Genomic DNA, 18,029 nt, shown 5'->3' with positions numbered 1-18,029 from the left:
GGGAATCTCTAGGGTATATTCCCAAGAGTGGAATTGCTGGGTCCTGAGGGAGGTTGACTCCCAGTTTCCTGAGAAACCGCCACACTGATTTCCACAGTGGCTGCACGAGTTTGCATTCCCACCAACAATGGACAAGTGTTCCCCTCACACCACATCCTCTCCAGCATAGGCTATCATTGGTGTTTTTGACTTTAGCAATTCTGACAGGTGTAAGATGGTATCTCAAAGTGGTTTTGATTTGCATTTCCGTGATCGCTAAGGAGGTTGAGCATGACCTTAAGTATCTTCTGGCCATTCGAAGTTCATCTGTTGTGAATTCTCTGTTCAGATCAGTACCCCACTTTTTAATAGGGTTAATTAGAGTTTAAGTGTCTAGTTTCTCGAGTTCTTTGTATATTTTGGAGATCAGACCTTTGCCTGATGAGGGGTTGGTGAAGATCTTCTCCCAGTCAGAAGGCAGCCTTTTTGTCCTACTGACAGTGTCCTTTGCTTTACAGAAGCTTCTCAGTTTCAGTAGATCCCATTTATTCATTGTTTCTCTTATTGTCTGCACTCCTGGGGTTCTGCTTAGGAAGTGGTCTCCTGTGCCTATATCTTGTAGACTACCTCCCACTTTCTCTTCTATCAGGTTCAAAGTGGTCGGATTAATGTTGATGTCTTTTATCCATTTGGACCTGAGTTTTGTGCATGGTGATAGATATGGATCTATTTTCATTCTTCTACAGGTTGACATCCAGTTATGCCAGCACCATTTGTTAAAGATGCTATCCTTTTTCCATTGTATACGTTTAGCTCCCTTGTCAAAAATTAGGTGTTCATAAGTTTGTGGGTTAATATCTGGGTCTTCTATTTGATTCCATAGGTCTACTTCTCTGTTCTTATGCCAATACCAAGCTGTTTTCAATACTGTAGCTCTATAATAGAGTTTGAAGTCAGGGATGGTAATGCCTCCAGAAGTTCTTTTATTGTATAAGATTGTTTTGGCTATCCTGGGTTTTTTGTTTTTCCATATAAACTTGATTATTGTTCTCTCAACATCTGTGAAGAAGTTTAATGGGATTTTGATGGGGATTGCATTGAATCTATAGATTGCTTTTGGTAGAATTGCCATTTTTACTCTGTTGATTCTCCCAATCCAAGAGCCGGGGAGGTCTTTCCATTTTCTGGTATCCTCCTCAATTCCTTTCTTCAAAGACTTAAAGTTTTTGTCAAATAGGTCTTTCACTTCCTTGGTTAGAGTTACCCCAAGATATTTTATGCTATTTGTGGCTATCATGAAAGGTGATGTTTCTCTGATTTCCCTCTCTGCTTCTTTGTCCTTTGTGTATAGGAGGGCAACCGATTTTTTGGAGTTGATCTTGTATCCTGCCACGTTACTAAAGGTGTTTATCAGCTGTAGGAGTTCTTTGGTAGAGTTTTTGGGGTCACTTATGTAAACTATCATATCGTCAGGAAATAACGAATGTTTAACTTCATCCTTTCCAATATGAATCCCCTTGATCTTCTTATGTTGTCTTATTGCTATTGCTAGAAATTCAAGCACTATATTGAAGAGGTATGGTGAGAGTGGACAGCCCTGTCGCGTTCCTGATTTTAGTGGAAAGGCTTTGAGTTTCTCTCCATTCAGTTTGATGTTAGCTGTCGGCTTGCTGTATATTGCTTTTATTATATTTAGGTATGATCCTTGTATCCCCAGTCTCTCCAACACCTTTATCATAAATGGGTGTTGAATCTTGTCAAATGCTTTTTCAGCATCTAGTGAGATGATCATATGGTTTTTTTCTTTCAGTTTATTTATATGATTTATTACATTGATAGATTTGGGTATGTTGAACCGGCCCTGCATCTCTGGGATGAAGCCCACTTGATCATAATGGATAATTTTTCTAATTTTTTCTTGGATTCGGTTTGCCAGTATTTTATTGAGAATTTTGGCATCAATGTTCAGGAGTGAGATTGGCCTGTAATTCTCTTTCTTGGTTGTGTCTTTGTGTGGTTTTGGTATTAGGGTAACTGTAGCTTCATAAAAGGAGTTAGGCAATGACTCTTCTGTTTCTATATTGTGGAATATGTTAAGGAGTATAGGTATTAGCTCTTCCTGGAAGTTCTGGTAGAATTCTGCATTGAAACCATCTGGTCCTGGGCTTTTTTTGGTAGGGAGATTTTTGATAACAGCTTCTAATTCTTCGCGACTAACAGGTCTATTTAGATTGTTCACCTGTTCTTGGTTAAACTTTGGTATATGGTACTTATCTAAAAAAGTGTCCCTTTCTTTTACATTTTCCAACTTTGTGGCATATAAACTTTCATAGTAAGATCTAATGATTCTCTGAATTTCCTCTGTGTCTGTGGTTATGTCCCCCTTTTCATTTCTGATCTTATTAATTTGCATGTTCTCTCTCTGCCGTTTGATTAATTTGGATAGGGGTTTGTCAATCTTGTTGATTTTCTCCAAGAACCAGCTTTTTGAATCATTGATTCTTTGGATTGTTTTCTGTGTTTCTATTTTGTTGATTTCAGCCCTCAGTTTGATTATTTCCAGTCTTCTACTCCTCCTGTGTGAATCAGCTTCTTTTTTTTCTAGATCTTTCAAGTGTGCTGTTAAGTCTCCAATGTGTGCTTTCTCCATTTTCTTTAATTGGGCACTTAGTGCTATGAACTTTCCTCTTAGCACTGCTTTCATAGTGTCCCATAGGTTTGAGTATTTTGTGTCTTTATTTTCATTAAATTCAAGGAAGAGTTTAATTTCTTTCTTTATTTCTTCCTTGACCCAGGGGTGATTTAGTAGTTGACTGTTCAGCTTCCTTGAGTTTGTTGGCTTCCTGGGGGAAGCATTGTTGTTGAATTCTAATTTTAGTCCATGGTGATCTGACAAGACACAGGTAGTTACTAATATTTTTTTGTATCTGTGCAAGTTTGCTTTGTTACCGAGTATGTGGTCAATTTTCGAGCAAGTTCCATGAGCTGCAGAGAAAAAGGTATATTCTTTCCTATTTGTGTGGAGTGTTCTATAGATGTCTGTTAAGTCCATTTGATTCAATACCTCCAATAAATCTCTCAATTCTCTGTTTGGTTTCTGTCTGATTGACCTGTCCATTGGTGAGAGAGGAGTGTTGAAGTCTCCTACTATTAGCGTGTGTGGTTTGATACATCTTGAGTTCTAGAAGAGTTTCTTTTACATATGTGGGTGCCTTTATATTAGGGGTATAGATGTTCAGTATTGAGACTTCCTCCTGATGAATTGTTCCAGTTATGAGTATGAAATGTCCATCTCCATTTCTTCTGATTGATTTTAGTTTGAAGTCGATTTTGTTAGATATTAGAATGGCCACACCCGCTTGTTTGTTTGGTCCATTTGCTTGGAAAACCTTTTCCCAACCCTTTACTCTGAGTAGGTGTCTGTCTTTGAGGTTGAGGTTTGTTTCTTGTAAACAGCAGAATGTTGGATCCTGTTTTCGTATCCCATCTCTAAGTCTGTGCCTCTTTATAGGTGAATTGAGTCCATTGATATTAAGTGATATTAATGACCAGTGGTTGTTGACTCCGGTCATTTTTTTTTTTTTTAGGTAGTAGAGTGTATGTGTTTTTCTTCTTTGATTTGTGCTTGTGAATGGTCCCTAGATGTTCGAGTTATTGTAGGCAGGGTTGGGAATGTTGGATTCCTTGGGTAGTGATTTTCTTCTAATATTCTCTGTAAGGCTGGATTAGTAGCTACGTATTGTTTAAATTTGTTTTTATCCTGGAATATTTTGTTTTCTCCGTTGATAGTGAACAATAGCTTGGCTGGGTATAGTAGTCTGGGTTTGCATCCATGGTCTCTTAGTTTCTGCAGTACCTCTATCCAGGATCTTCTGGCTTTCATGGTTTCCATAGAGAAATCCGGTGTAAGCCTGATAGGTTTACCTTTATAACTTACTTGACCTTTTTCCTTTGCAGCTCTTAAAATTTTTTCTTTAATATGTATGTTTTGTGTTTTGATTATTGTATGGCGAGGGGATTTTTTTTCTGATCCAGTCTATTCGGTGTTCTATATGCTTCTTGAACCTTCATAGGAATATCGTTCTTTAGGTTGGGAAAGTTTTCTTCTATAATTTTGTTGAATATATTTTCTGGGCCTTTGATCTGCAGTTCTTCTCCTTCTTCAATCCCTATTATTCTTAGATTTGGTTTTTTTGTTGTGTCCCAGATTTCCTGAATGTTTTGTGAAGAGAATTTATTGGATTTGCTGTTTTCTTTGACCAGAGCATTTATTTTCTCAATGGTATCTTCTGATTCTGAGATTCGTTCTTCTATCTCTTGTATTCTATTGGTTATGCTTGATTCTGTAGTCTCCGTTCGTTTACCTAGGTTTTCCATATCCAGCCGGTTCTCAGTTTGTGTTTTCTTCATTGCCTCCATTTCAGTTTTCAATTCTTGAACTGTTTCCTTTACTTGTTTGATTGTTTTTTCTTGGTTTCTCAGGGTCTCATTCACGGATTTACTTATTTCTTCAAACTTTTTGTTATATTTCTCATCTATTTCTATACTCATTTCTTCAAACTTTTTGCTATATTTCCCATCCAATTCTTTAAGGGAGTTATTCATATCCTGTTTAAGGGACTCTATTGCTTTCATAATGGCCCTTTTTTCCTCTTCTTCTGGGTTAAGGTTTTCAAGTCCTTCTGTTGTAGGGTCCTTGGGATCTGGTGTTTTCATGTTGTTTTTCAGATTGTTGGATGAGGTCTTGCCTTGGCGTCTGCCCTTCTCTTACTTCAAATGTTCTCTATTGGAACTTCTGTTGCCGGGTCAGGTTCCCTTCTTGGGCAGGGACTTCACTGACAGAATGCCCACCTTTCCTCAGGCAGGCTATTGAAGCGCAGGCATTCCCTCTTTCCGGGATGCGCTTACAATGCAGGCTCAACTTGCAAGGCAGCTGAACTGGGGAAATTTTATGGCCCCCACCGATGGTCCTCTGCTAGAAGTCAGGGCCCCTGCTGGATCTCTCATCCAGTTCTTTTTTTTTATTAAATTATAAAAGTTTCCATTTCAGCCCCTCCTCCCAACACCCTCCCACTCCCCCACTCCCTCTCCTCCTCCCTCTCCATCCCCTAGAGCAGTCAGGGTTTCCTGCCCTGTGGGAAGTTCAAGTTCCTCCCCTCTCCCTCCAGGTCCAGGGAAGGTGAGAGTCCAAACAGACTGGAGCGCCAAAATCCAGTATATGCAGAGGAAGCAAGTCCCAGTGTCATTGTCAATGGCTTTTCAAAAAGGCTCCGGGCCAGCCACATTCAGAGAATCTGGTTGGATCATGTCCTCGTTCAGTTCCAATCCAACAGGCCTTGGTGAACTCTCATTATATCAGTCCCCTTGTATCAGTGGGTGCTCGCATCCCTCTCAGTCCTGATTACTTTTTTTATTTTCTTCATCCTTCTGTTCCTCATTTGGACTGTGGAGTGCTCAGTTCGGTGTTCCAATATGGGTCTCCATCTGTATCGCCATCCAACATCGGATGAAGGTTTCCTGTGCCCTTGCCTTCTTTGCTCACGATCTCTTTCCTTCTGCCTCTCATTTGGACCTAGGGAGCTAGGTCCAGTGTTCCAACGTGGTTCTCCGCCTCCATCTCCATCCATCGCCAGATGAGGGTTCTATGGTGACATGCAAAATATTCATCAGTATGGTTAAGGGAATTATTCATATCCTGTTTAAGGGACTCTATTGCTTTCATCATGGCATTTTTTTCCCAATTCTTCTGAATTAAGAGGTTCAAGTCCTATTGTAGGGTTGTTGGAATCTGGTGATTTCATGTTGTTTTTTTTAGATTATTGGAGGAGTTCTTGCCTTGGTGTCTGCCCATCTTTTCCTTCAACTGCTCTATATTGGATCTTCTGGTACCAGGTCAGGTTCCCTTGTTGGGCAGGGACTTCACTGACAGAAGGTCTACCATTCCTCAGGCAGTCTATTGAAACACAGGCACTCCCTCCTGCCAGGTTGCACTCACAGCCCCGGCTCAGAGTGCCAGGGAGCTGCTCTGGTGAGATCTTGTGGCCCCAGGGGGAACGGGGGAAGAGAGGAAGGTGTACCTGGATAAAGGCTGGGATGGGATTCGGGAGAGCTCCGCAGGGTATAGCCACCACTGCAGGGTGACCAGAAAGTCGAGGGGGGCGGGGAAAGTCTGAATTCCTCCTAGCCAAGCCCTTGGGCCAGGAGCAAACTCACCCCCCCTCCAATGGATGTCTGCTAGAAGATCACTGTCTCTTGCTGGCCAGGAATGTGGCTGAGCTGATTCAGGGCCTGCCTGTCAGGCTGGCTCTCAAAGCACAGGAACTGCCCCTGCCCAGCTGAGCCCACAGCCCAGGCTCAGAGTGTCAGGGAGCAGCTCTGGGGAGATCTTGTGGTCCCAGGGGGAAGGGAGAAAGGGAGGAAGGTGTATGTGGATGAAGACTCAACTAAACAGTTTTCTGAGTGAACAGTGTTACATAACTCACCCTGCCTAGAGGTGTTTTTAAAAAGTAGCCAAAAGATCTTGCTATAAGTGAAAATAGGAGATAGATAGATAGATAGATATTGTATCAATGTAGCTTAAGTAGATATGACGGATCCAGACTATACCATCACTTAGACAAAGGGCCTCCTACACCAATGTCTCATTAATTTTTTAACAAAAATGGGTATACTTTAACTAGAGAAGAAAAGTGTTTTGAAGAGGTCATGCCAGTCACCGAACTTTGGCAGTTCATCACAATTGACAGTTCTCACTTTTGTTATATGTAATTTTACTATGTTAAAGTTAATACCTTCCTTTTTATTTAAACAGAAAAAGGGAGGTGATGTGCAATTCCCCTCTGTATGCTGTGAATTCCATTGATTAATAAAGAAGCTACTTTGGGCCTATTGCAGCACAAAATAGGACAAGACAGCAATTCCAAGCAGATAGAGAAGTGAATAGGTGGAGTCAACGAGAAGTCATGTAGCTGCCAGAGAAGAAAGATGCCAGCAGAATCACACAGGAACTTCACTGGTAGGCCATAACCTCATGGTAATGCACAGATAGGTTAATTTAATATGTAAGAGCTAGCTAGCAATATGCCCAAGTGATTGGCCAAGCACTGTTTTACATAGTATAATTTTTGTGTGATTATTTCAGATCTGGTGAGCAGGAAATGGATGAGCAGTCTCTGTCAACAATATCCCACTAATTTTAACAAAAATGGTGACAATTTAACTGGAGAAGAAAGGTATTTTAAAGAGATGTTTCCCATCACCCAACCTTGTCAACTCATCACAAGTGTCAGTTCTCACTCTTCAGAGTGTTGGCATCCTCTCCACTGTAGCAAAGTTTGGAAGTGACAAACAGGTTTCTTATTGTGATGGAGGTCTTGGATACAAATGCCTAAGAGAGCAGAGAGATCTTCAAGCTCAGAAGTAGTACTGTGTGGAGATTTTTCCCTATTTGATACTATGGCTTTAAGACTTTCTGGGATATAGGAGGGTCTTCTATCTATCTGTTGCTTTCATTGGTTAATTAATAAAGAAAACTGCTTGGCCTGATAGGTCAGAACATAGTAGGCAGGGAAGACAGAACAGAATTGTGGGAGAAAGAAAGCAGAGACAGGTAGATGATGAAGCTCTGGCCCAAGATGGACATAGGTTAGAATCATCCCAGTAGGCCATCACCTCATGGTGCTAAACACATTAATAGAAATGTGTTAACCAAGATGTGAGAGTTAGCCAGTAAGAGGCTAGAGGTAATGGGCCAGGCAGTGTTTAAATGAATACAATTTGCATATTGTTATTTCAGGTGTAAAGCTAGCCATGTGGGAGCTGGGTGGGATAAAAGCAGGCCTGCTTGCCTCATCATTACATTTCTGTTTTCACCCACAGCAAAAGATGTAAGAGGATTTAAGCTGAAAAGGAATCCAGCTTAGCCATTTCTCAAATCATGCCTAAACTAGTGTAGTTCTGTGTAACTTTAGTGTAGGTCAGTAACACCTCCATCCTTGAATGTCAGGTGTCAGCATTCTGATTCTTATATCTTTTCCTTATAAGACTATAAAATATTTTAGAGAAACTAAATTAAGAACATCAAAAATTTGAAAGAATTCTCTTGCACTGCCAGCAGATTATTATCACTGAAATGAAATAATCATAATTCTCCCTACTATTGGGGTCTAGAAAACATTTCTGAGTGCTTTTGTCAGGGTTGCAGGTGCCTGTTGCACACTGTGTATCTGTAGCACAGAAGTAAACAGCAGTATCTTCAGGCTGCGCAGCAGTGGTGGACAGGGAACTGCTTTGGGTAGAAGTGTTCAGAGTCACCCTCAGCCTTCCACTGTGTTTCTCTCTCTCTCATTTGAACATACTAAGATTAGCATGGCAGGGCCTCTGCCTGAGTCTTGCCTGTATCACTCTAGGGCAGCTATGGATGTTTTGAAACTGCATTTCACAGTGACATTTTCACCCTCCTGAATGCTCAAGACCCAAGGATTCTCTTCTGCTAATAGGCTGTTTACCCTTACATAGAAACACAGGACAGAAAAGAAAAGTCAGGGGTTTACATTTTCAAATGGCATTTCCAGATTAATGAGAAGACTACATCTCACATATAGGTGGACTATGAAGTTTACTGTCCCTGTTACCCTCAGCAGAAACCCAAACTCACATGTCAGTTGTAGCTATAGTGTCACTATTGACACTCCCAAGAGTCTGTCCATTCTTCCCATTGAAAAGTAGAACACAAGAAGTGCAACTCTGGGCCTGATCACAAATTGTTTGGTTTTGGAACATCTTCCTTGAAAGTCTCAGAAGCAAGTTGAAACACCTCCCTCTCCCCCCTTCTCTTCTCTCCCCAACCTCACCTACACCCTCCTCTTCTCCATGTCTCTGATTTCAAGCCAAGGTAGTGTGAAGGCGAGCCCTGACATCTAGTATTAGCCCCATCATCTTGCTAAGAGAGCTTGCAGTGGTAAGGAATGTGCACAGCTGAGACTGCAATGCTGTTCTATTCTCTGTCCTTATCAAACTTTTGTTAGATTTCTTGGGTAGCTTAGGGAAAGAGAAAACAAAAAAAATGAAAGGAAGACTAGAGCCTGACCTCTACAGTGAAGGACAGACACCCTCCTGGAGGGTGAAAACTGAAATGCATCCAGGGAGTCCCAGGACAGTTGCAGGTGCTAACTGCCTACCATACAACTGAAGGAAGATAGGGTAGATCCAATTCTGTATTCTTTACTCCTCTGGTTATTTCTATTATTTTTGTTCTTCATCATTTCCTCATCTTAGAATCTTATTGGTTACTAAGATAATTGTTTATTGTTGGATAATTTGTCTATTATTTCCAGAGGCCTCCATATTATTCTGGCTTTCTTACATGTGTGCAATATTCCTTTAGAATCTTCTGTAATACAGACTTGGATATCACAGATTGTTATCACTATTTAGGACAATATTTATAGCTCTTAATTTTGAAAAAAAAGATTTTCTAGCTAGACTAATCTTGATTGATAGCTATTGCTTCCTTTAAGGGTATGAAGCCTGTCATTACAGTCTTTTGGTCTTCTTCCCTATGTGAGAAACTCAGGCCTCTCTTGCAACCATCAGTTTATTTTCCTTTTTCTATACACTTGGAAATTTGACAATCAAGGCATGAAGAATGCTTTTGATGTACACTTTCATTTTACTTTTTTGTTTCTCTAAATTAACATGGAAATTAGCATCTTTAAAGCTACTGTGAAGTTGGAGACTATGAATCACAACTAAAGCAAATAACTGGGCAGAACTATGCTGGAATAGAACGGTAATTGATAGAGACTGATATGACTTCCTCCTAAAAATAGTGCCATGAAATCAATGTGACAATTTCTCAGGAAGATAGGAATCAATCTTTATAAGATCCAGCTATACCATTTTTAGGCAAATACCCAAAGAATATTCCATCCTATTATAGAGACACTTTCTTGTCTATGTATATTGCTGCTCCATTCATAATAGTCAGAAGTTGGAAACAACACAGAAAATGGAAAAAGAAAATGTACATTTATACAATGAAGTTTTACTCAGTCATTAAAAAGAAACATCATTAAATATTCATCTAAACAGATGGAACTAGAAAAAACGTCATCCTGACTAAAGAATCCCAGATAAAGTATTCAATTATATGTAGATATTCATCATAAATTCAGGGACAACCAAGCTACAATCTGTAGAAGAAGGAAAATAAGGTATACTGGACTAGGAAGAACAGATAGATCTTAATAGGAACTGTAAATAGAATGGGTAATTATGGATGGAAAGGGACTATTATTGGAGGATCATTTATGGAAGTGAAGAAGTGTGGGGTTGTGGGAGAGAAAAAAGAAAGACATATCTAATTTTTTGAAAAACATTTTGTACATTTTGCTTACCAACCATAGTTCTCCCTCCCACCCTTCCTTCTTTTCCCCTCCCCAACCCACTCCCTATCCACTACTCTGCCTCCAATGGGGAGTCAACAAAGTCTTGACAATTAATATAAGGTCTCTTATATTAATAAGAGAGACCAAGTCTCTCCCTCCTGCATCAAGTCTGAAAGAGGCATCCCACCATAGAGAATGGGGTCCAAAAAGCCAGCTCATGCACCAGGAATAGATCCTGATCCCACTGCCAGGGACCCCTCAAACAAAACAGACTATACAACTGTTGCCCACATTCAGAGGGCCTAGTTTGGTCCCATGCAGGTTCCACAATTTTCAGTCTAGAGTTTATGACTTCTTAATATCTTGGTTCAGCTGTCTCTATAAATTTCCTGTTATGGTCTTGACCCAGTCCTTGTTCATATAATTCCCCCTCTCTTTCTTTGACTGGACTCCTAGAGCTTGGTGCTTGAATGTAGATCTCTGTATCTGCTTCCATCAATTACTGGGTGAAGTTTTTATAATGATAGTTAGGGTATTCACCAATTTGATTACAGGGGAAGATCAGTTTAGGCACCGTCTCTTCTATTGTTAGGAGTCTTGTGGATTCCTGAGAATTTTCCTAGAACCAAATTTCTCCCTAACCCGATAATGAGTCCCTCTATCAAGATATCTCTTTCAATGCTCTCCCATGTGTGTGGATCATGTGTGGAAGAGGAGAAGTGGATGTTGTGGAAGGGAATACAGGAAGAAATTAACTAAAATTAAGGGAAATTGTCAAATAATGGGAAAAACAGAGTCAAAAGTGGCCATCTCTTGCCACCAAATGAAGCTTATAGTACAATGACTGGGTTGCATCTAATTAAGTTGTTGGCCAAAGGGAACCCACAGGAATCCTGCCATTGCTGAAGATAATACTTGCACAAACTCCTTGGACATGAAGTGATCAATCTGAAACAAACATAAAGCCTTAAGGCCTATGTTACAGCATCTTTTCTGCATGAACATACTCTGCACACCCTCAAAAGAGAAACATAAAGAACAACCCAACCATAAACTTTAACAATAGTGTACTGCCTTAAAGATATGCTAAGGTAATGGTAGCCCATCAGAGAATTTTCTTTTGGTGGGCAGACCCCTGGAACTTCAATTGCAAGTTGCTGCTCCTCCAGCAGGGCCCATGGTAAAACATCATTGTCCAGTATGACACAACTCTTCCCTAAGAAAGACAGAGTCAAAAGTGATTTTTTTTTAGCCCAACCACAAAAGCCAACAGCCTGGTCCACTCCGTCCAAGTGGAACTATCTCTGAATATTTTCATAGTTCATGCTCTGGAACTTCCTGGGAGATCTGTCTGTATTAAGACAACATCCAAACTACCACAATGTCCAGGATCTTCCATCTTAGACTATTTTCCTCAGTTATCAATGGGTAAAAGAATTCCATGTTCAGATTTTCCTTTTTAGAAGTTCAGTGCAATGCAATATTTTACTATTTTAATCCAGAAACAAGTATTGAAATTTTTATCATCCTAAATCTTGCAGCAAATGACCCTAGATCAGAAAGACCCAGATTACTTTCCTGCAACTGTGATAAATACACAAGCAAAAATAAACTGATGGAAGACATCATTTGAACTTACAGTACCAGGAGGATAAAAGTCCTTTGTGTCAGGAGGAAGATATGACAGAAACCAGCAGGAAGTCAAGAGATGATGTTTTCAATCACAAGTGTGAAGCAGAGAGAGTAAACTAAGGCTAAAAGAAGACTGAGGTTGCATATGAGAGGTGCAATGGCCAGAATGGATAGAGGTACCAATAGGGAAATTTAGCTTTGATGCAATATTTAGTAATTTTGATAGTTCATTTTTTTCCTGAATTTTATATAAACACTAACAAAATCATAGAAGCCATCACAATTGTTCAATCCTATTATTTCCATAAAGTATGAGTGTGGGAAGAAACTGTGCCTGCTTTCATCAGAGACTGAACATCATGTGGCATTTCTACCCTTTCAGTTGAATACAAAGCTTGCTCTGTCGGGACACTTCAATTGCATTATAATAAATAAATACTGCCTAAAGATCTGAGAGTACAATAATACCACTGGTTAGTCTTACAAACCATATTATAGTAACACACACCTTTAATACCAGTAGCCATAATGACATGCACCTTAAATCCCAGTAGCCACAATGATACTCAGCTTAAATCCCAGTAGCCCCCCTAGTTGCCATAGAAATCAGGTGGTACCTGCCTTTAATTCTAGCCCTAGAGAGATATAAAATGTGGGAGAGTCAGCTCTCAGACAGTCTCCTTTTGAGACTCCTGGAGGCAGGATTGGCATTTTCAGACAAAGGGCAAAGTAGGAATTAGTGGCTAGCTGTTTTGCTCTTTGGATCTTCAGGTTGAAGCCCAATTTCTGACCCTGAGTTTTTATTAATTGTTCTTCATTTGGCGCCTAAATTTTTGTGGCATGAATTTTTAAAAAAGCCATTTTCCTGAGGCTTTTTAGTCACTAGCCCAGGATAGGGCTAGAATTGGAATTCCAGCTCTAGGATTCAGAACCAAAACCTAGCTCAGAAGAAAAATTAATATTCCCAGATCCCATCTGCTCCAACTTATCTTTCGTGTAAAATGGAAAATACACAGCGATTTCGTATACTGTATATTATTGTGTTGCTCTTCAATTGTTTGCCCATCTGCCCCATCTTAGCGTCCATGTAAAGATGGAAAATACACTGAATCTGGATACTATATATTATTGTGTTGTTCTTGAATTGTTTGACTTCTAAGAAAAGAGTAACAGCTGCTAAAGGCTTTTGATTATAAATGTTGCTAGGTTAATCCTACTTAAATATTTTGAAAATGCCCTGACTTCAAAATTTAGCTAAAAAGATATGTTACTTTGGAAAAGAAGTTTTGCCATTTGTTTCCACAGGAAGTGAGAGGTTTTGGATTTATTCTGGATTAAAAAAATTAGGTTTGATCGAGCAAGAACCCCGGAAAAATCTCCAATTGGAACAGATGACCCAGATGATCCAATGTTTCAGAGTACATTTGTTGCAGTTTTCACTGAGTTCTACATCCAGAACTGCTTCAAGACTGCTGGCTGAAATGAACCAACCTCACAGAATACCTCGGTAAGGACTTGACCAAAGACAAATTTTCATTGGGTCTCCATAAGTCTATCAGCACCCCCAATCAGCATGAATTAGCCTAGAAAACTATGCCCACATTCCCAATAAATGGATAATAGTTATTTGTTTTTGTTTAATGTGTAGGTTACAAATTGTTATGGATAATGGTCAGGAAAAAAGTTAAATAAAGGAAATTAGATTCAAGGTTCTTGTTTTTAATAGAAAAAAGCCAGGTGGTGGTGGCACACACCTTTAATCCTAGCATTCAGTAGGCAGAGGCATGTGATCTCTTTGAGTTCAAGGCCAGCCAGCAGCCAGGTCTACAAACTGAGTTTCAGGACAGGCTCCATAGCTACTGAAAAACCCTGCCTGAAATAACCAAAATAAAGAGAGAGAGAGAGAGAGAGAGAGAGAGAGAGAGAGAGAGAGAATGAAAGAGAGAGGAAGGAAGAAAGAAATTTTTAAAATGAAAAAAAGGGGATATAAATATGAAAAGATAGAAAGGTAGATTATTGAATCTACTCTGAAAAGGAAAAGGGAGGATATAGATATGATAAGATAAAAATGTTTTTTATTGAATCTACTTTATAAAAGCAAGGATTAGTTTTAAATGTTTAACATTGATGTTACTTTTGTATAGTATATGCAAATTTTATGTGTTGATACAAATTTGTGATTAATTTTGTTAAAACATATTGTACATACATTTCTAATCTTGTACAAGGTATTGTACCTATATAGTTCATTTGGCAGTGTAATGCAAATCTCTAGTCTTAAAATTATTATTATCAACATTTTGGATAATAAAGAAATATAGGTTAGTACTTAATCACCTAGTATAATCAAATTTGTAGTCACATTAGGTATGTTTACAAGGTCAAACAAAAATATAGTTTAGATAGATTGAATATGGAATTTAAGATGTTTTAATAACCTACATTCTTTGTTTTATGACAATGATTCATCTATGCTCCTGACAGAACCAATCTACTTTAGAGAAAATAATGAGTATCAAAGAAACTCCACATGGAACTCTCTTTCTATGTGGTAAAAGTACGCCACTGGGCAAGAAAATGCCCCTGTGTTGACTGCTGACTATTCTGTCCTGATTAGACAAGTGGGACACAAAAAGTCTGTCAAATATGCTAGGCATGTAACCTGAATATGGATACCCTAACACTGCAAAGAAACTTTGGGTGATTGTCCAGGAAGCCAGTGGTTTCTGTCATTACTCATATTTTTTGGAAGTCACTTACTTACTCAGTTAATATTATTTTCTTTTTGGGTCTCTGAGGGAGTTTAAGATTAGATAGTTATAGTTATAGATTACCAGACCAAGAAAGTAAGTTATGATAGAAAGTAAATTAGGTATAAGACTTTGGACTCACCAAGATAAGATACATACAAAATATTTTCTCTAAATTTGTCAAATACAATGAACTAGACATTGTTGATTTATTGTTGGGCACCACTCTGTAGTATGAATGGTGGGCTGCTTCTCGCCACCTGTCCAGCTAGCTTTATCTGAAATAATTACACAGAAACTGTATTCTTTTAAACACTGCTTGGCCCATTAATTTCAGCCTCTTATTGGCTAACTCTCAAATCTTGATTAACCCATTTCTAATAATCTGTGTAGCACCACGAGGTGGTGGCTTACCGGGAGGATTCTAACCTGTGGCTGTCTCAGAGAGGAGAGTCCTGCTGACTGCCTCATTGCCTTCTTCCCAGCATTCTGTTCTGTCTACTCTACCCACCTATGTTCTGACCTATCAGGCCAATCAGCTTCTTTATTAATTAACCAATGAAAGCAACACCTACATATATAGTCATTGTATTTATTGCATATAGTTTTCTTATACTAGTTATAGCCTTCTTTTTTAGACAAAAAGGGGAAATGTAATGGCACTTCAGTTATATTTTAATAAATAAATACTGCCTGAAGGTCTGAGAATGAAACAGTCCCACTGCTTAGCCTTATAGACCAGATTATGGTAACACACACCTTTAATACCAGTAGCCACAATGACACACACTTCTAATTGCAATAGCCACAATGATATGCACCTTTAACCACAGTAGCCACAATGATATGCACCTTTAATCCTAGTAGCCGCTCTAGTTGCCATAGAAATTGGATGGTGCATGCCTTTGATCCCAGTGGTATACACCTTTAATCTCAGCCCTAGAGAGGAATATAAAAGGGGGTGAGACAGCTCTTAGACACAGTCTCCTTCTGAGTGAGATTCTAGAAATCAGGGTTTTTATTTTTGGCCTGAGGACATAGGATACCATGCTATTTCCTCCTAAATTCTTAAATTTAATCCAAGACTGCAAAAATGTCATCAATTTGTAAGTGTAGATAATGATTTTTCTCTTTATCTGTTCATAAATGGACATGTCAGCACGTAGCTGCTGGAGCAGGGAGCAAAGAGATCACCTCTTTCCCCAGAGTGTGAAGAAGAGAGAGGGAAAAGAAAGTGGAGTAAGGCTGTAACTCTCAAAGCATAGCTCTGGAAGTGACTTTCTAAGAAAGACCATGCCTCTGGGGGAGAGCTAAAGAGGGGAGGGAGAGGCAGGGAGGGGAACAGAGAAAAATGTACAGTTAAATAAAAGTCAATTAAAAAAAGAACTGTGGCCCAAGTATTCAAGAGTAAGAATATGGGGAACATTTTCATTCAAGTGACCACAGAGTTATACAATAACATAATAAAAATTCAAATTGGAACCTTATCCTCTATTCTTGCCAAAATGTCATGCCAGAAATTATATAAAAATACAGGGCAATTTTTAAATATTTTTGTTGTAGAACAATGTTTTATTTTTTCTCAATGCCTTTTCACATTTTATTTCTGAAAATGTTGCACATACACACAATTAAATATTATTTCTACCTCCAGTTTCCCAGATACAACCCTCCAATATATATCCTCTCCAACAAGCTCATCTTCAAACTTCATGTCTTTTTTTAACCTACTAACTCCAGTTAGTGTTAACTATTTGCCCATGAGGGGAGCATGCACTAGAGCATAGACAACTCACCAGTGGCCATATCCTTAACTAAGAATAATTATCTTCTTCTGTCTCTGGTCACCATAAAAAGAAGAGTCACTGCCATGTGTGTGCATCTGCAATGGATGGTCATTTGGAACTACTGCAGTTTCCTGATCAAGAGGAATGAGTAGACATAGAGCCCTGAACCCAAAACCCTGAAGTTCTGCAACTCTGTCCACTGCAATGGGCTGATTTACTCTAAAAATGTGGGAGTGAAGCCCACAGCCAATGTCAAAGGGTTCATAGTGGTCATGAAATGCAAATCCAGTCAGCGAAAACCAGTCACTTCACATGTAAGGACCACCATCAACAAGAATGCACACGTCACCCTCAGCAGCATTGGGCACACGATCCGAAAGAACATATGTTTTCCTGATCTGCGCATGGCAGCCAGGCCACATAAAGGGCCAGTGATATCCTGGAAAGCCAGAAGCCTGTGGTGGTGAAGTGGAAGTGGACCCATCCTGAAGGTGTAAGCCACAAACAATCCCACACCAGTTTGGAATTATGATTAATAGAATGATTATTTATTCAAAGGGGAAAAACTTACAGATTATTGTCCCAGACAACAGGACAGGATCAGAAAAGGGGTCTGCAGGATCAGAAAAGGGGTCTAGGAGCCAGAAGCCAGAGAGAGAATGGAGGACAGCCGTTGCTTTTTTATAGAGAGAGAGACCACACCCCAGTGGACTTGTATCTCAGCGGCTATTGGCTGAAGGAGCAGAAGGAGCTCCCACAGCATCTCCCTTTTTTGTTTTAGTAAGAGAGTTCTAAGCCTACTACGAAATTATATACAATAAGTACAAACCTATGAAATTATATACAATAAATACAAATATTCTATTCTAACTAGCTTAAGTCTTGTATAACAAATAACTTGGCCAAGTCATGAACTGAAAGTAACATTTATATAATCTTCAACCCCATCAAAGATCTGAGAAGGAAAATAATGTTACCTAAGTAATTAGGAAGTACAATCAAACAACTTCCAGAACATGTAACAAATCACAGAGACAACTGGCTACCTGGGCAAATACCCAAAGTCACGTTTGCAGCATTGAAGCAACCAACTTTGGCTAAGGCCTAACGTCACTGATATACCATTTTCAAAGACAAGAAACTTTTCAAAACTATCTTACCCTGTCTTGGCAGGATATGACAGTCCTGTTTTATCCATTTATGGATACTCTGTAACTCTGTCAGTAGTTGAGGTATGGGCATTTCTTTACCCAAAGGCCAGTTCTGCCAAGAAGAAAGGCTCCAGGTGGAGTGTCTTTGGTGCTCAACATTCTCTCGGGAATAGATCAGTGTTGCCAGGAGCGATTGTGTCTCAATACCACAGAACTCTGAGTTAGATTAAAGCCCATTTTCAACAACTCGTTGAAGAGGTTGAAGATTATCTATCTATACTGAATATAATCTCTATGTATCTAAAGAAACTGTTTAGTCTAATTATAAATAACAAACTTAGA

The 18,029-nt window shown here is 39.3% G+C and overlaps 1 pseudogene; it reads left to right on the top strand.

The window, feature by feature from the left end:
* The first annotated feature begins 16,619 nt into the window (after positions 1 to 16,619).
* On the top strand, positions 16,620 to 17,068 carry LOC125396986 (large ribosomal subunit protein eL28 pseudogene; annotated as a pseudogene).
* Positions 17,069 to 18,029: the final 961 nt, after the last annotated feature.

The sequence above is a fragment of the Myodes glareolus genome, chromosome 12, assembly GCF_982192425.1.
Source record: "Myodes glareolus chromosome 12, mMyoGla1.1, whole genome shotgun sequence".
NCBI classification, from domain to species: domain Eukaryota; kingdom Metazoa; phylum Chordata; class Mammalia; order Rodentia; family Cricetidae; genus Myodes; species Myodes glareolus.
This window is presented reverse-complemented; position numbering and strand designations above follow the sequence as displayed.